The sequence below is a fragment of the Tachypleus tridentatus genome, chromosome 7, assembly GCF_004210375.1.
Source record: "Tachypleus tridentatus isolate NWPU-2018 chromosome 7, ASM421037v1, whole genome shotgun sequence".
NCBI classification, from domain to species: domain Eukaryota; kingdom Metazoa; phylum Arthropoda; class Merostomata; order Xiphosura; family Limulidae; genus Tachypleus; species Tachypleus tridentatus.
The window spans coordinates 164,565,454-164,581,681 of record NC_134831.1 but is presented as its reverse complement, the minus strand read 5'-3'; the positions used below and the strand labels follow the sequence as shown (position 1 = coordinate 164,581,681).

The following is a 16,228-nucleotide window of genomic DNA, read 5'->3' as shown; positions in this document are numbered from 1 at the left end:
GATCAGAAGTCAACATTATATTAAATATCATTTTAAGAACGATTCAGCGCCATCTTCTGTCTGGATTTCTGATATAACTGCAATAACATTGTTACCGAAAGTACAGTAAATTGCTAAGAAATTGTGCATTTATTCGATTAATAATTATTATTGATTTTCTAAATTATGATATCAAATCATTAATTGCACTGGGCCCCTTTAGGCTTAAGCGTTAAACCAGGCCCTGTTTTTAAAAACACACATTTTATTTAAGCCTATTGGCACAACGGTTATCTACTTTTACACTATTTTCCACAATCACGAAATTATTACCAATCAGGTAAATAACAGAATTTATAATACATAATTCGTATCCTGTTATAACTTACTACAGTTAATGTTTCTATTTTATATATAGTCATTGACCTAACCTAAAAAGAACAGTATTGATACGCCCCATTATCTACCCCTCCGAAATCGCGTACCGTACTTTGGCGTCGTGGGTGCGTTGTGAAAGTGAAGGTCGAATCATGACAAGAATAGCTCAAAGTTGCTGGTTGATTGTGTTGACACTGTGTTTTCTCTCTGGCTTATCATTATAGTGTAGATTGCCCTCTTGTTGCTTTGCGCTAAATACCGAAGACAAAGAACTAATATAGTACTGAACATATACAAACTGTTAGTAGAATATGGTTTGTTCATATAATTATCTTGATACTAGCTTGGCCTCGTTAATATTCGGTGTGTATGTTAAGAGTAAAGTTCAATTTTCATGTCTAAATTTGGCAAAAAATTTGAGTGCCACACCAGTCGACCAGACTTTGGTTGACATGGTTCAAAGTTAAAGGGCACACTGAAGGTTATTCACTTTCATTAAAGCAGTAGCTAGTTAGGATTCACAAAAACGTTCTATGAGCCCAAACCAAAACTAGCTTTTCAAAGGTTATCATCGGTTGAAGTGATATTAACTAAAACGAATTTAGTGGATTTATGATATGTTGACCATTATGATTCCCTTCTAGTTAGAACATTGATAGTTTCTTAATTAAAATAAAGGCTGTGGATTATGGTAGGCAATTAAAGATAGTTGTATTTCCGAAGGGACCCTAAAAATATTCTATTTCAAGAGGCCCGGCATGGCCGGGTGGATTAAGACGTTCGAGTCGTAAATCTTTCAGCCGTGGGAGCGTTATAATGGGACAGTACACCCACTATTCGTTGGTAAAAGAGTAGCCCAAGAGTTGGCGGTGGGCGGTGATGACTAGCTGCCTTCCCTCTAGTTTTACACTGATAAATTAGGGACGGATAGCGCAGATAGCTCTCGTGTAGCTTTGTGCGAAATTATAAAAAAAACAAAAACAAACTGTTTCAAGATAAAATAAAAACAAAATTAAGAGCAAGAAATATTTTTCTTTCTTTTTTGTTTGTTTTTGAATTTCGCGCAAAGCTATACGAGGGCTATCTGCATTAGTCGTTCTTTAGCTAAGAGTAGAAGGAAGGCAGCTACTGATCATCTTCCACCGCCAACTCTTGGGCTACTCTTTCACCAACAAATAGTGGAATTGACAGACATATTATAAAGCTCCCGCAGCTGAAAGGGTGAGCATATTTGGTGTGACGGGGATTCGATTCCGCAACCTTTGCGAGTCGACCGTACTAATCTTATTTCTTGCTGTTAAACTACTTGTGTCATGTTGTGTTGTAGCTTATAGAGTGCATAATTCTTCTCGGAATTCATGGCATACATACCTTTTCCTGACGCCACGACAGTACAAATTGCAAAGTTGAGCGTCCCTTATATGATATCATTTTAGTATGTACTGACTGACTAACAGACAACACATTACTGTAGAGTAGTGTGTCTAGTTGAAATAGGATATTATCCAGTGGTCTTTGGCTATCTTTCTGGAAAACCAGTCAGTAATAAATTCACATACACCGAGTGTACATAATGTTAGATTATAATAGTTGTTGTTGTTGTTTTTTATCATAATTTTCGTGAAACGTTTACACTTTACATAAGGATTATTAAGTCTCCAATTTTGAACAGCACCAAACGCTAATTCTTTTTGGGGCTAGCCTTGCCTTATCGAATAATACCCACAGCCCAAACTGCGTTCGTGACGTAAAGAAGCAAGAATCATGAACTCTCGAATTATGCATACCTTAAGTATTTTGCCATCCCAGCCATTTCACGCTTGAAAGGATCAGTTTCTTTTTTGCAGGAATTTTACCTCAGGGTTGTCCAGAGTTTAACAGAAATAGAAAAAAAGGACTGGAAGGAGATCAGAAACAACAAAAAAACTGGGATGTTTGTCTACAATGAATCTGTGAACGTTTATATTACATTGTTTTGTTTGGTGTTTACAGAATAAACAGTTCTCACTGCTTTACTGCGACTTTAGAAAGTGGGTTAAAAGGAAAGAGGTCATACAACTGACCTACAAATGCAGATGACCACCATAGCGTTGATGACCAAAATGAGGTTAATGGTACCAAACTGTCCAAGTGAGAAACTAGTATGAAAAGAAATTTCTGTTTCTAATGTGACAAATATTTGAGCATGATTTTATCTTTTGAGTTCTATTTTAATACTAATCACTGTCTGAACTTCTATGATGTATTTTAATATTGATCAGTGTTTAAATTTGTATGATCTATTTTAATATTGATCGGTGTCTAAAATTCTGTGATGTATTTTAATATTGATCATTATTTATACTGATATTGGCTAAACGAAATTCGAGTTTTTACAATCTGTTAGTTTCATTTAATTCAGAATCAGTTTGTCTTTCTGTGCAATAAATCCAGTTAATAGGTTGCTATACGTTTTTTTCACTGTTGTTATCAGGAAAATCTTTTGGTTAGTAATCCTGACGCTTCGTCTTTGTACAAAGGCCTGGCATGCGAAGTGGTTAACGCACTCGATTCGTAATCTGAGGGTCGTGGGTTCGGATCCCCGTCGCACCTAACATGCTCGCCCTTTCAGCCGTTGGGGCGTTATAATATTACGGTCAACTCACTACTCGTTGATAAAAGAGTGGTGATGACTAGCTGTCTTCCCTCTAGTCTTATACTACTAAATTAAAGACGGGTAGCGCGGATAGCCCTCGTGTAGCTTTGCACAAAATTGAAAACAAACCAAACCAAATCGTCTTTGTACAAAGAGGAAGAAGCTCCGCCGTGAAAACAATTCTTGTCTTATTTTACGTTATTTTAGTTTTTATGGTATTGTTTTTAGAATTTTAAACCTGGACAACGCCTTATTCGACAATGATCAAAAATTCCAAAGTTCAGACACAGCAATGCGTAAATTAGAATTGCTGATTAAAAAAAAAAAAAATCAGTTAGCAATATCGTCACTCGTATGACCGATGGAATCGAATACCAGAATTGGCTGTCATAGTTATAAATTATTCCACAGATGTGACTACGGAACGTGTTTAGCAGTGTATTGCGTCTCAAATCTAACTCTACATACACGGCCAGTTTTCATTAACTTATTCTGTTAGTAATTTCGTAACGGATCGAGATAAATATAACCTGTCCTGTGGTTATAAACCTCGTATAACTTATAAGTTAGAAAACTGTTTATAATATTCGAATATCAGAAAGTGTGTTTACGCTTGTTTTGCACGTTTAGCTAGACGAAGGTATTGAAATTCTTTTTTTCGCTAATTCTTTTCAACGAACAAAATTTGTACTGTCATAACTTTCAAGCGGTACATGAGCATTGTCAACCAAAAATGATTCCGTTTCTACTCAATAGATGGCTCTTTGTATAGCAAGGATTTACTGAAACAGCTCTTATTAATAAATAATTTACGAGGATATTAAAAAAAAACTGTCATTTTTTACTCTGGGATCTTTCACCTACAACCCTAACAGCTGTCGCTTTTTTAACTCAATCTAACAAAATTATTAACTGCAAGGTTTAATACAGCAACCAGGGATACATAAACAACAACTAAAAAGTCACGTGACTTATAGCTGAAACCCAGTTGTTTCCATGCACGGAACATAACATGTGTGGTGTATACAAAACAACAACTGAAATATGTAGTACTGCTAACAGTCTGTTGCCAATTTCACACTTCACATATTCTGCTGTGTATGTGTATACAGATATTTGTCTACCTTGTACTGATTGACTTAAATGGTTTAATTTATACTGTTTAACTTATATCACTTAATTTTTATTGTTTAACTTATATTGTTTATTTTATATTCTTTAACTTATATTGTCTGATTTCTCCTGTCTAACCTGTAACGTTCAACACTATAGATAGTCCTTCTCACCTAACCAAGGTAAGACATAATATTTAAAATATCCTTCTCACCTTTAATATTTAACACAATAGATATACCTTATTAACCTTTAACGTACATCCAACACTATGGGTTGTGTATCGTATCACTGACAGATGTCTACACACTTAGATTGTGTTTCGTATAACTGACAGGTGTTTACTCACAATAGGTTGTGTATTATATCACTGACAGATGTTTACAAACTATAGGTTGTGTATTGTATTGCTGACAGATGTTACATCCTTCTCACCTAAACAGGTAAAATATTTTCTGCATCCTTCTCACCTAACCAAATTAAGATATAATATTTTATGTATCCTTTTCACCTGATTAAAGTAAGATACAATATTTTATACATACTTTTCACCTAACCAAAGTAAGAAATAATATTCTATACATCCTTCTAACCTAACTAAGGTAACAATATATATTTTATATATCCGTATTTAAACTCGAATAAGTTTGGTTTATGAAGAAGCTACGATAAAGTTTTCATGAAATGAGTCAGAAACAGAAAAAAAAAATCAAGTTTTTAACATATCACATATTCATCAGAAACATTAAGTCGATTTTTAAGCAAATAAAGACTCGGAAATATTGAAGCAATGTTACAAAATTTAAATCTAAGCGCGTGACCAGCCACACGTTGACTACGAAACCATTGGTTTAGTGGCTCTCGTTCCATTATCCTAAACTACCACTCAGCGTTATAAGAAGGACAGTCAAATTCCACTATGCAATAGAGTAGCCCGAAGGTATGCAGTAAGCTCCACTGACTGGCTGTATTCCCTCTACACTATAGGGATGGGTAGACAGATAGCCCTTGTATATATTTGAATATTGTTCGTTTGGGATGCTCGTGCATGTTATGCCTCTGGCTGTCAGAGTGTTGAAATAGGTTTCAAGGTTCTGAATTTAGGGTAATCCGTTTGTGTGAACAGGAGAAAGTGAAACAAGTGAAGGCAGAAAAAATCCATTCTGTCTAACATGTAAGTTGAAGAAAGTACTTCAGAGAACTTCTATTGGTTAAATCACTCAGAGACTCCACCTTCTTATACATCTTTTATTGGTTAAACGACACATAAATTTTACATATTACTTTAAACATCGGGTTCAGCTCTTAAATAGACCAAAAACACAGCTGAAAACTGCACACTTTCGTTTGTACACGAATAACTTCCAATAAAACATGAAAGAAACTAAACGGATCTGTATCGTCGGTGGAGGATCCAGCGGTTTGACCTCCATTAAAGCCTGTTTAGAAGAGAAATTATGGCCGATTTGTTTTGAAAAAACTGACCAGTTAGGTGGACTTTGGCGATACCGAGAGGACACTTCAGATGGCCTAGCCTCTGTAATGAAGTCCACAATTATCAACAGTAGTAAAGAAATGAGCGCTTACAGTGACTTCCCCCCACCAAAAGAATTTCCAAACTACATGCATCATAGTTACATGATCAGGTACATTGAAATGTATGCCAAAACGTTTGACCTGGTTCAACACATACGCTTTCGTCACGAAATTCTGAGAGTTGTTGAAAATCAGGATCCCGAGAAGAATGGACGCTGGAAAGTGACCATCCGGGACACGGACAAAGGCCAAAGTTTTGACGACGTTTTTGATGGAGTAATGGTGTGCAGTGGCCACCACGTGTATCCACACATCCCCACTTTCCCAGGGATGGAGAGTTTTAAAGGTAAAGTCATCCACACCCACGACTACAAAAAACCTGATGGATTAGAGGACAAAAAAATTGTTATTGTGGGTATTGGCAACTCTGGAGGAGACGTGGCTGTGGAACTTAGCCACATCACTAATAAGGTAAGTTGATCTACTAATAAATGGGTTCAAACCCAGGATGACCTGGGATTAGTTCGATTGATCACTTGCATCATGAGGCTTCATATTTCATGGTCTGTTGCAACATGAAACCACGTTCTACACTAAGCCCAGAAGCACTATAAAATGAGAGTGTCAGATTCCACTGTTTGATCAGTTAAATAGCGTTTCGAGTGCTTGCGGTAGGTGTCGTTGAATGGTTGTAGTCTATACATGAAACCCTGTCGTGATAATTCTAAAACAAGTGTACATTTTTAGATATAATTGATTCTCACAATTTAAGGTTCTTTTAGAAAGCTTATTAAGTTTAACAGAACCTATCTCTAATTTTGTTTTCATTTTCAATGATTTTAACAGAAATAACTATTATGTTTATCATTTCTTTGAAACTCCCTAACTTTAATAACAATATATTTGTCTTTGCAGATGTATTAGCTGACCCCCACTAACTTTAGTTAGCTTAGTTGTTTTTGAATTTCGCGTAAATATACATGAAAGATATCTGTGCTAGCCGTCCCCAATTTAGCAACGAAAGATTAGAGGGAGGGCAAGTAGACAACATCACCTACAACCGGCTGTTGGGTTATTCTATCACGAAAGAATAGTGAGATTGACTCTCACGTAATAATGCGCTTACAGCCGAAAGGTAGAGTGTGTTTGGTGGGACGAAGATTCGAACCCTGGACCTTCAGATTGGGTAACAAGCACCCTAACTACCTAGTCACAATATATGTGTCTTTACAGATAAATTGGTCGAACCCCTAGCTTTAGTTACACTGTATCTGTCTTTACAAATACACTAGCCGGATCCCATAACTGTACTTTGTTTATTTTTTTTAATTTCGAGGTTTATCTGCGCTACCAATCCTTAGCACCGTTAGACTCAAGGGAAGGGAAATAGTTATCATCACCTACCACTGGCTGTTGGGCTACTCTTTTACCAAGAAATAGTGGGATTGACCATCACATTATAACTTTAGCCACACTATATATTTGTCTTTGCAGGTGTACTTAAGCACTAGGAATGGTTGCTGGATTATTCATAGGGTTGGACCCCATGGCTTGCCCTTTGATGCCACGTTCCTTAGACGATCTTGGAACACTGTTTGGAATAATATTCCTTATAGTCTAACGTGCCATGTGTCAGAGAAATACATCAATACGCAGTTCAATCACGAGACTTATTGCATCAAACCGAAACACCGTATTTTTGGACAGCATCCCATGGTAAATGATGCTTTACCCAATCGGATACTGAGTGGAACTGTGGAACTGAAAAGAAATATTAAAGAATTCACCGAGAAAGGAGTAATCTTTGAAGGGGAGGATGAAGAACATGAGACGGATGTTGTTATTCTAGCTACGGGCTACAAAATCGACTTTCCCTTTATAGACGACAAAATATTTTCTGCTAAAGACAACAAGGTAGAACTGTATAAGTATGTAATTCCCCCGAAGCTCAAACAACCATCTCTAGGTTTCATCGCATTAGCGCAACCAGTTGGTTCCCTGCTTCCAATTGGCGAGATACAAGCTCGCTGGTTCGCCATGTTGATGACAGAAAAGTGAAACTCCCTCCTGAAAAGAGATGATGGCCGACATAAAAAAGAAACATGATGATCAGGTCAAGAGATATTCTGAAAATCCACGATACACCATTCAGGTGGACTGGATCACGTACATGGATGAAATAGCCTCGCTTATCAATGCTAAGCCTAACCTGTTATATCTGTTACTAACTGATCCTAATTTATTTTGGCATTGTTTTTTTGGTCCTTGTTTACCTTATCAGTTTCGAATTAGAGGTCCTCATTCATGGGGACAATCCAGAAGGACAATCATGACATACAGTGAGCGTGTACTTGGAGCTCTTAAGACTTGTCATTTAAGTGAGAAAGAAATCATACAATCTCGACAATTCTTCAAACGTCTGGTAAAAGTTTTGTTCCTGATTTCTATAGCATTCGTATTGCTAAATCTTGTAACGTGAATCACTGAAGATAGCTATCAACAACTATGTACCAGTGAGGTCTCAAAATGGCAAAGTATCTGGATGTGAAGGTTCGATAATTAACCCATTAGTTGGTAACAGTTGTCCGAAATATCTCAGAATAAGCTGTAATATCTGGTAAATGATATTTATATTTTAAAGATACTCAAACATTTGTACGTACACTGCTTTGCATATCTTATTTTGCTTGATCAACGTACTCTATACAACTTCATTTGTACTAAAAATATTACTGTTCTGATGATTTTTATGTTTTCAAATCAAACCAAATAAATTTTATTAAAGTTCTCAAGTTGTATATCAAAGCCAGAAATTGGTGTCTCATAAGCGCAGTTGAACTTCCCAATTAATTTGGAGTTTACATCTTGTCTTAAAACGGGTGGGGGTGGGATGGTTAGTATATCGTTGATGTAGTTGTTGTTTTTTTAAATAAATATTGGAAAAAGAATAATTTAGGGCCGTAAAAATAATATTAAGTACATTTAATGTAACGATTACAAAATTATTTATTTAATAAAGTTTGCTACAGGCTACGTTCAATTTTTAGGCTTCACAAACAAACATTGAATAACAAATAATAATATTAATAAAGTTTAACTGCAAGTTTCTTGATTAATAAGAAACACCGACTAACTTATTGATTAGATAACAGAACCACTGGATAACTTCACTCGTTCACTGGATATTTTATAGAATTTTCGGCTGTTTCTCGATAAATATTTTATGATTTCATCATTAACCAACTACTGGTTTTCACAAACGATAAACTTTTGCCTACGTATTAACCACTGGGTTAGGGGGCGCTTAACTTGTAATTTGAGGGCCACGGGTTGAAATTCCCGTCACACCAAACATGCTCGCCCTTTCAGCCGTGGGAGCGTTATAAAGTTACAGTCAATCCCACTGTTTGTTGGTCCAAGAGTTGGCGGTGGCTGCTACTGACTAGCTGCCTCTAACGCGTGAAGTTTTACACGAATGGATTAAAAATCGAAACCAGAGAACGAAGCTAAGAATTCGATTCCGTTCACTTTGAAAAAGAATCCTCTATGTTTTGTGCTTGATATGTCACATAGAAAAGTCTACCTCGTTTATTGTTTGTTTTTTTTAAACAGAAAGCAGACATCTTTTCAAGCACCACAGATGTTAAAAAATGTTGTTTCACTACATAAAATGACACTTTTCGATTATAAAACCGTTACTACGGTTGAAGTAATACTTTCATGTAAGCTAAATTGATTTTCTAGAAAGTTAGGTTTTAAACAAATAAAACGAGAACGACAATTCATTATGTTTGTCATGAGACATAATGTTAGGCCTTCTATATTTATAGTCCCTTAGAGAGTTTAAAGAATTAGAATTGTGTAATAATAGTATTTCAACCACATTATTTCTGCCATATCCATTGTCGAGGACGCTTTTCGCTCAAGCCAGAGTTCAACAAGCCCGCCTGGACACAACAAACATAGTAATAGACCTAATAATAATGTTTTATGAAAGTATAATTAATTGCAATAATGCCTATACGATAAAAATGGCATAGTATGATATTTTCCGGAAGAAGGAGAAAATACATATGTGTTAAAGAATGGTAAAGTCAACGTTTATGATCAAATTACAGAGTTAAAAATCAAGAATTTTAGAATGAAAGAAAACATTTTCGTGCGCGCACACGCACACATACGTCGAACAAAGTATTAGGTGATTTCAATCAATAAATATAAAATACTTATTCTCTTTGCCACTCTGTCGGGAATATTCTCACGCTCTTCTATTTATTTTTCGGTAATGTTCAACAATATATATCGCCGCTTAGTAACAAAATTATTACCTGATTGTTCGTAAGTGTTTATGTTGAATGTTCAATATTTATGTTGATTTGTTGGGAATCTTGTTTTTACTTTTTATTTTTTATAACTCCGGTGATATAACAGTAAAATAGTTTATTTCAGAAGTTCCGTATGATGAGTGGTAACCAAAAGCAAATTTACCGAGTAGTGTTCCAGCTAAGTTTTACGCTATGTTTATGTTTCCACTGTATTTCAAGGTAGCTGGTATGGGTATTAACACTTCTATTAATAAAGCAGAGAACAACGTTTCAACCTTCTTAGGTCATCTTTAGGTTAACAAAGAGAGAGTTTGCAACTGACCGTCACCACGAAATAGGTCTGATATTACTAACATTATAGTCAGTGTTTGAAAAGTTTTACTTGGTGGCCAAATGCTAATTTATAAATATTATTTTGGTATTTTAATATATATATTACATATTTGATAAAGAAAAATAAACGTTGATTACTACCAAATGTATTTTATCCTTTGTACTGTCAAAAAAGTTGAAAATTTGTGTAGGAATTTCCAACTGTTTTTAACTTCTCGACTTTGAATACAGTGAAAAGGCTCAATAGTGTTATTTAAGCCTCATTCAGTGTACATGCACACTTCTGTTTTGACATTTCATTTTTCCTGCATGGGCTTTACTAAAAATGTGGTGATTAAACAATTACTTCGAGACTGATAACACAAGTAAAGAGTAGGTGTAGTTTGGAAGAACTAATTTTAGTTAAATTATATGATTTGTGTTAATCATTCAATAATGATTTCTCTTCGTTTTTGCTGTACATTTATATTACTAGGTCTAATTACAATAATAAATATACCCTAAACCACGGTTCTTGTTGTTTTCTACATCATCTCACCTACGGTACTGTGCAAACGTGTCAGAAGAAAGTATATATGTAAAAAAAACGGCTGGTATGTATAGAGAAAGCACTATGTAGAGGAGCGAACAACGTTTCGACCTTCTTCGGTCATCGTCAGGTTTACAAAGAAAGAAAGAGGTAACTGATCAATAGCTGACCACATGTTTGAAGGAGGTTGTGTAATTGAGTGTAGGAATGTAGAGGGCGTGCTTAGATGTTTGATTATATTTATTAATATAGATATAAAGGTGTTTCTTTGTAATGGTTTATTTTGGGCTTGAGTTGTTGTATAAGTAAGGCTTCTTTAATTTTGCGTTTGTTTCTTTATATAGTATTTGGGAGTTTTCTATGGTTATGTTGTGTGTTTTTTATTTGCAGTGTTCGAAAACGTGTGAAGGTGACTTTTCGTGTTCTGTGAATCTGGTTTCATTTTTCTACATGTTTCTTCAATATAGATGTCGTGGCAGTTATCACATTGTATTTTATAAATAATGTTGGTGTTGTGTTTGTCAGTGTAGTTTTTACATAGTATAGACCTGTGCCTGGTTTTTGAATAAATGTGGTATTAATTGAAATGCCATATTTTTTACCAGTTTTTGCCAAATGTTGGTTATTTCAATGCTGATGTCGGGATTATATGGTATGCAGCAGTATATGGTTTTGTGATTTTTTTAAATCGTGGGGTATATTTACTTTTGTTAGTTGAATTTGCTTTTTGTCTACGGTTTGTGGAGGAAATTTGTTTATGTTGATGAAGTATTGTTTTATTTTGTCTAATTCATCGTTAATTTTATCTGGTGAGCACAGTTTTATGGCTGTGTTTATTTGGTTTCTAAGTATGTCGAGTTTTTGTTTTGTTTCATGTGCTGAGTCCCAAGGAATGTATAGTCCAGTATGGGTGATTTTTCAGTGGATATCTGTTTTAAATTGTGTGTCGGTTCTTGTAATTTTGAGGTTAAGAAATGATATTTGATTGCTTTCTTCCTGTTCACAGGTGAAGTTAATGTTGGGATGTATAGGGTTAATGTGATTGAAAAAATTAAGTATGTGTTCTGTAGATCTGAATCCCGCAACCGTGTCATCTGCATATCTGTACCAGTATAGTGGTGGATGTAATGCTGTGTTAATTGCTTGTGTTTCAACTTGTGTCATAAAAATATTGGCTAGAACTGGTGATACTGGGTTGCCCATGCTTTTCTCGACATCACTGATTAATATGACGGTCAATCCCACTATTCCTTGGTAAAAGAGTAGCTCAAGAGTTGATGGTGTGTGATGATGACTAGCTACCTTCCCTCTTGTCTTAAACTGCTAAATTAGGGACGGCTTGCGCAGGTATCTCTGGTGTAGCTGGTGCAGATTGTCCTCGTATAGTTCTGTCCGAAATTCAAACCAAACGAAACCCACGTGGCCACGACAGTGAAATTACAAACTTGACCCTCGACCACGATAAAGTCATGGTGAAGTTTATCATGACACTCAGAAACCAAATTAACAGTCAAGGAGGGAAATAGAGGTCCAGCAAGTACCTGATTCTCTCAGATCATTTGACCAAACAACCATAATTGAAAACGATTTTGGATAAAGAGGTGAGTTTATGACTTTACCACACTAAAATCTAGTGTTTGATTCCTTGTGGTGAACAGAATGTAGATAACCCATCGTATAGCTTTGCAATAAGGAAACATTTATATCAATACATGGTAACTAACTGTCGAACGCGCCGTAGATAAATTACTTCTGAATCATGTGACAAACAAAACCAAATGAGAATACGTACTTCTATGAATGATTCCATCTCAAAGTCATCTTCTGTCCTAGGCCATGCATGGGCAGGTGGTTAGGGTGCTCGACTTGTAATTTGGGGTTTGCGGGTTCGAACCTCCGTTACACCAAACATGATCGCTCTTTCAGCCGTGGGAACGTTATAATGTGACGGTCAGTCCCACTATTTCATTAGTAAAAGAGCAGTCCAAGAGAGTTGATAGTGGGTAGTAACAACTAGTTGCCTTCCCTCTAGTCTTATCCTGCTAAATTAAGGTCGGCGAACGCAGATAACCCTCGTGTAGCTTTGCGCGAAATTTAAAACAAACAAACAATCGTTTTGTTTATTTACTTTTTGAACCCTTACTGTTTCTTACTCCCAACGATCGAAGTCATCATTACAAGAAGACAAAAAGAGGAAGTTTATCTTCCTGTATTTCATTTTATAGCTTGTAGGTTAGCTCAATTAATTCCTTGGAATACAAGCACGTGCTATCTAAATAGTTACATCCTTTAGTGTAAAATAAGAAATTTACATCTGTAAACATCTTCACAAGCCATCGTTTACCATCTCTCAGATGAACTCCTGCGTTCTCTAACAGTTATATACACATAATATTTATGGAAATAAATTTTATGATTTACAAATATTAAACTAAAAATGAAAAAAAAGGCTTTTATATACTGCTTCCATTTCTTCGGTTTTGTAAACTTTTATGAAAGTATTCATTCTAGTTTTCATTTTATTTCGAATAATTTTATCTAGTTCAATGTTAATATGAAAAATACATCATATACGTAACCCTAACATGCAAATTATTTAAGTACGGTTTTAGCGCCATAGTTATCACCGTTAGTTCAGTATTATTGACTAAAATAAGTACTCCTCATATAAGTAGGGTTACGTTATTTATTGTATATTTTTTGTAGTGTAATTTATAAACACATTTTTAGTAAACTCGTTATAATTCGAGTAAGCTGTTGTCAATACGCTTTACGCGACATCTTTTGACAGCTTTCCCAAATCAACTGAAAATTCAATACTCATAGTGTTTTTTCCGTTCGTTCGTTTTGGTTTGTTTTGCATTTCGCGCAAAGCTACACGAGGGCTATCTGCGCTAGCCGTCCATAATTTAGCAATGTAAGACTAGAGGGAAGAGGGAAGCTAGTCATCACTACCCACCGCCAACAGTTGGGCTACTCTTTTAACAACAAAAAGTGGGATTAATCGTTACTTATAACGCCTCTACGGCTGAAAGAGCGAGCATGTTTGATGTGACGGAGATTCAAACCCGCGACAATCGGATTAAAAGTCGAGTGTCTTAACCACCTGGCCATGCCAGGCCATTAACTTATGAAACTGGTTTGTGTTATTTTGAGTTTCAATTTAACGTTTAATTATTAGAGAAACTTGTTGATCATTTTGTAGGCTAATTGGAATAAGAAGATACAAGAAACTCCAGCACGTGTACAACACTTTTTACGAGAAAATGTAACTAAAATTATGTCGAGTACCTTAACCACGTGGCCATGCCGGACCTCGTTCGTTTTGAATTAGGCACAAAGCTACACTGTGGGCTATCTGTGCTCTGCCCACCACTGGTATCGAAACCCAGTTTTTAGTAGTGCAAATCCACAGAATGTCGCTGTGCCACTGGAGGGCAGTGTTATTATTATTATTAACCTAAATTATAGATCATAAAATAAAGTTTTCAGTGTATTTCGCTAATTATTTTTCAAAGTGTTCACGATCTGCCTGTTCTAACCACAAAAGAAACGGCTTAGGAGTCGCTGTGTGGAATTGCACGATGAAAGAACAACAACAAGAACAAAAAACCTTCCACATAAATTATATTTGATACAAAATTTGTTGCAGCTATGTCAACTAAAATGTTAACAATGTGTACCACTTCTATACTCAATAAAAACTTTTAATACACGATATCAATCATTCAAATAGTTAAATTGTAATTTTGAAAGAGGCGGAACTCTTCTTTGCAGTACTTTTTCTTAAAATAACAAAACCAAGAACGACTGTGTCTTGAATACTCAGTTAAACCTTTAATTCTTCCTATTGTTATCTTCTAGTCTTTAGATAAAATGTCTCTCCCAAGGGACTCCAATTGTACTCGGAATTCTATAGGTTTCTTTAACATTCTGAAAGGGCGTGGACAATAAAAATGGAGTTTCTATATTATAGCCAGAGTATGGCGTGGTGGATGGAACGCTCGATTCCAAGCATGGGTTCAAATCCCCTTAATAAACAAGCTCATCTTTATAGCCATGAATGTGTTGTAATGTAATAGTCAATTCCACTTTTCTTTAATAAAAAGTAGCGCAATTATAGACGGTTAGCGCAGGTAACCCTCTAGTACCTACAGGGAAAATTCAACAAAACAAGCTACGTTGTTTTTTTTTCTAATTTCTCCAAAGCACACGAGGGGTATCTGTGCTAGCCGTCCCTAATTTAGCAGTGTAAGACTAGAGGGAAAGCAGCTAGTCATCATCCCTTACCGTCAACTCTTGGGCTACTCTTTTACCAACGAAGTGTGGGAATGACCGACAAATTATAACGAATCCTCAGCTGAATGGACGAGCATATTTGGTGTGACAAGGATTCGAATCTGCGACCCTCAGCTCACAAGTTCATCGTCGTAACCACGTGGCCATGCCAAGGAATAAGTTAGTTTTTTTTTTTAATTAATCACAAAGGTATACAATGGGCCAGGGGTGTGCAACAGGCGGCCCGCGGGCCACAACCCGGCCCGCCAAGCCATTTAGTGTGGCCCTAGTTGTTGTAATCTAACCATGTGGCCTGATCTGTAATCCAACGCAAATGGACTATTTTTAAAAGCATCGATCCTACGGGATTCCCAGGCTTCGACTCGACAAACTTCTAAAATTATCTTTGCTAGAGAGGAGCAGGCCGAATTCGATTGGTCGGCCTCCTTAGGGCATGAATAGGTGACGTGCACTAGCACTATTGTCTACGACTCAACGTCATGTCCTGAACCTCGCCTTCGCCCGCTGGCGACAATTTCCCTAACCTCTGCTGTCCGTCATTCATTATTGGTGAAAATTTTATTACCTTTTACAGTTACTACAAGAGATTGAAGGTAAATTGATTATTATTTAGCATATTGTTGTGACTTTACTGAATTTATTAAAATTTTTGCTTTCAGATGCATCTGATTCTATGTACAGTGTGACCTCGTTATTCGCGGGGTTACGTTCTTTACCCTCCGCGAATAGCGAAAACCGCGAATATTGGATGCAGTTTTAAAACGTATATGTATGCGATTATATACTATACGAAATGCTTCCCAAACACTAATGATACTTATACTCATTGATGCAGTAATAATGTAGCAATATTGCATACTGTTATGTATTTCACTAAATTGTACCGTGCGTTACCGGGCTGTGCTTTGCCGTTTGCGTTGTTGGGGAAGCTGAGGCAGTCAGCCAATAGCAGTCCAATCTTGTTTGGTGAAGACGACAATCGATAAAAACGGCTTGATTGAGTAAATACAACAGAAATCTCCTCGAAAAGCCCTTTCAGTCTCTGTGACCTACAAAAATGCAGTTCGCGCATAACCCGCGAATATGCGGGGCCGCGAATGG

At 36.2% G+C, this 16,228-nt stretch overlaps 1 pseudogene; it reads left to right on the top strand.

Moving 5' to 3' along the window:
- The first annotated feature begins 5,426 nt into the window (after positions 1–5,426).
- LOC143258212 (flavin-containing monooxygenase 5-like) lies at positions 5,427–9,223 on the top strand (annotated as a pseudogene).
- Positions 9,224–16,228: the final 7,005 nt, after the last annotated feature.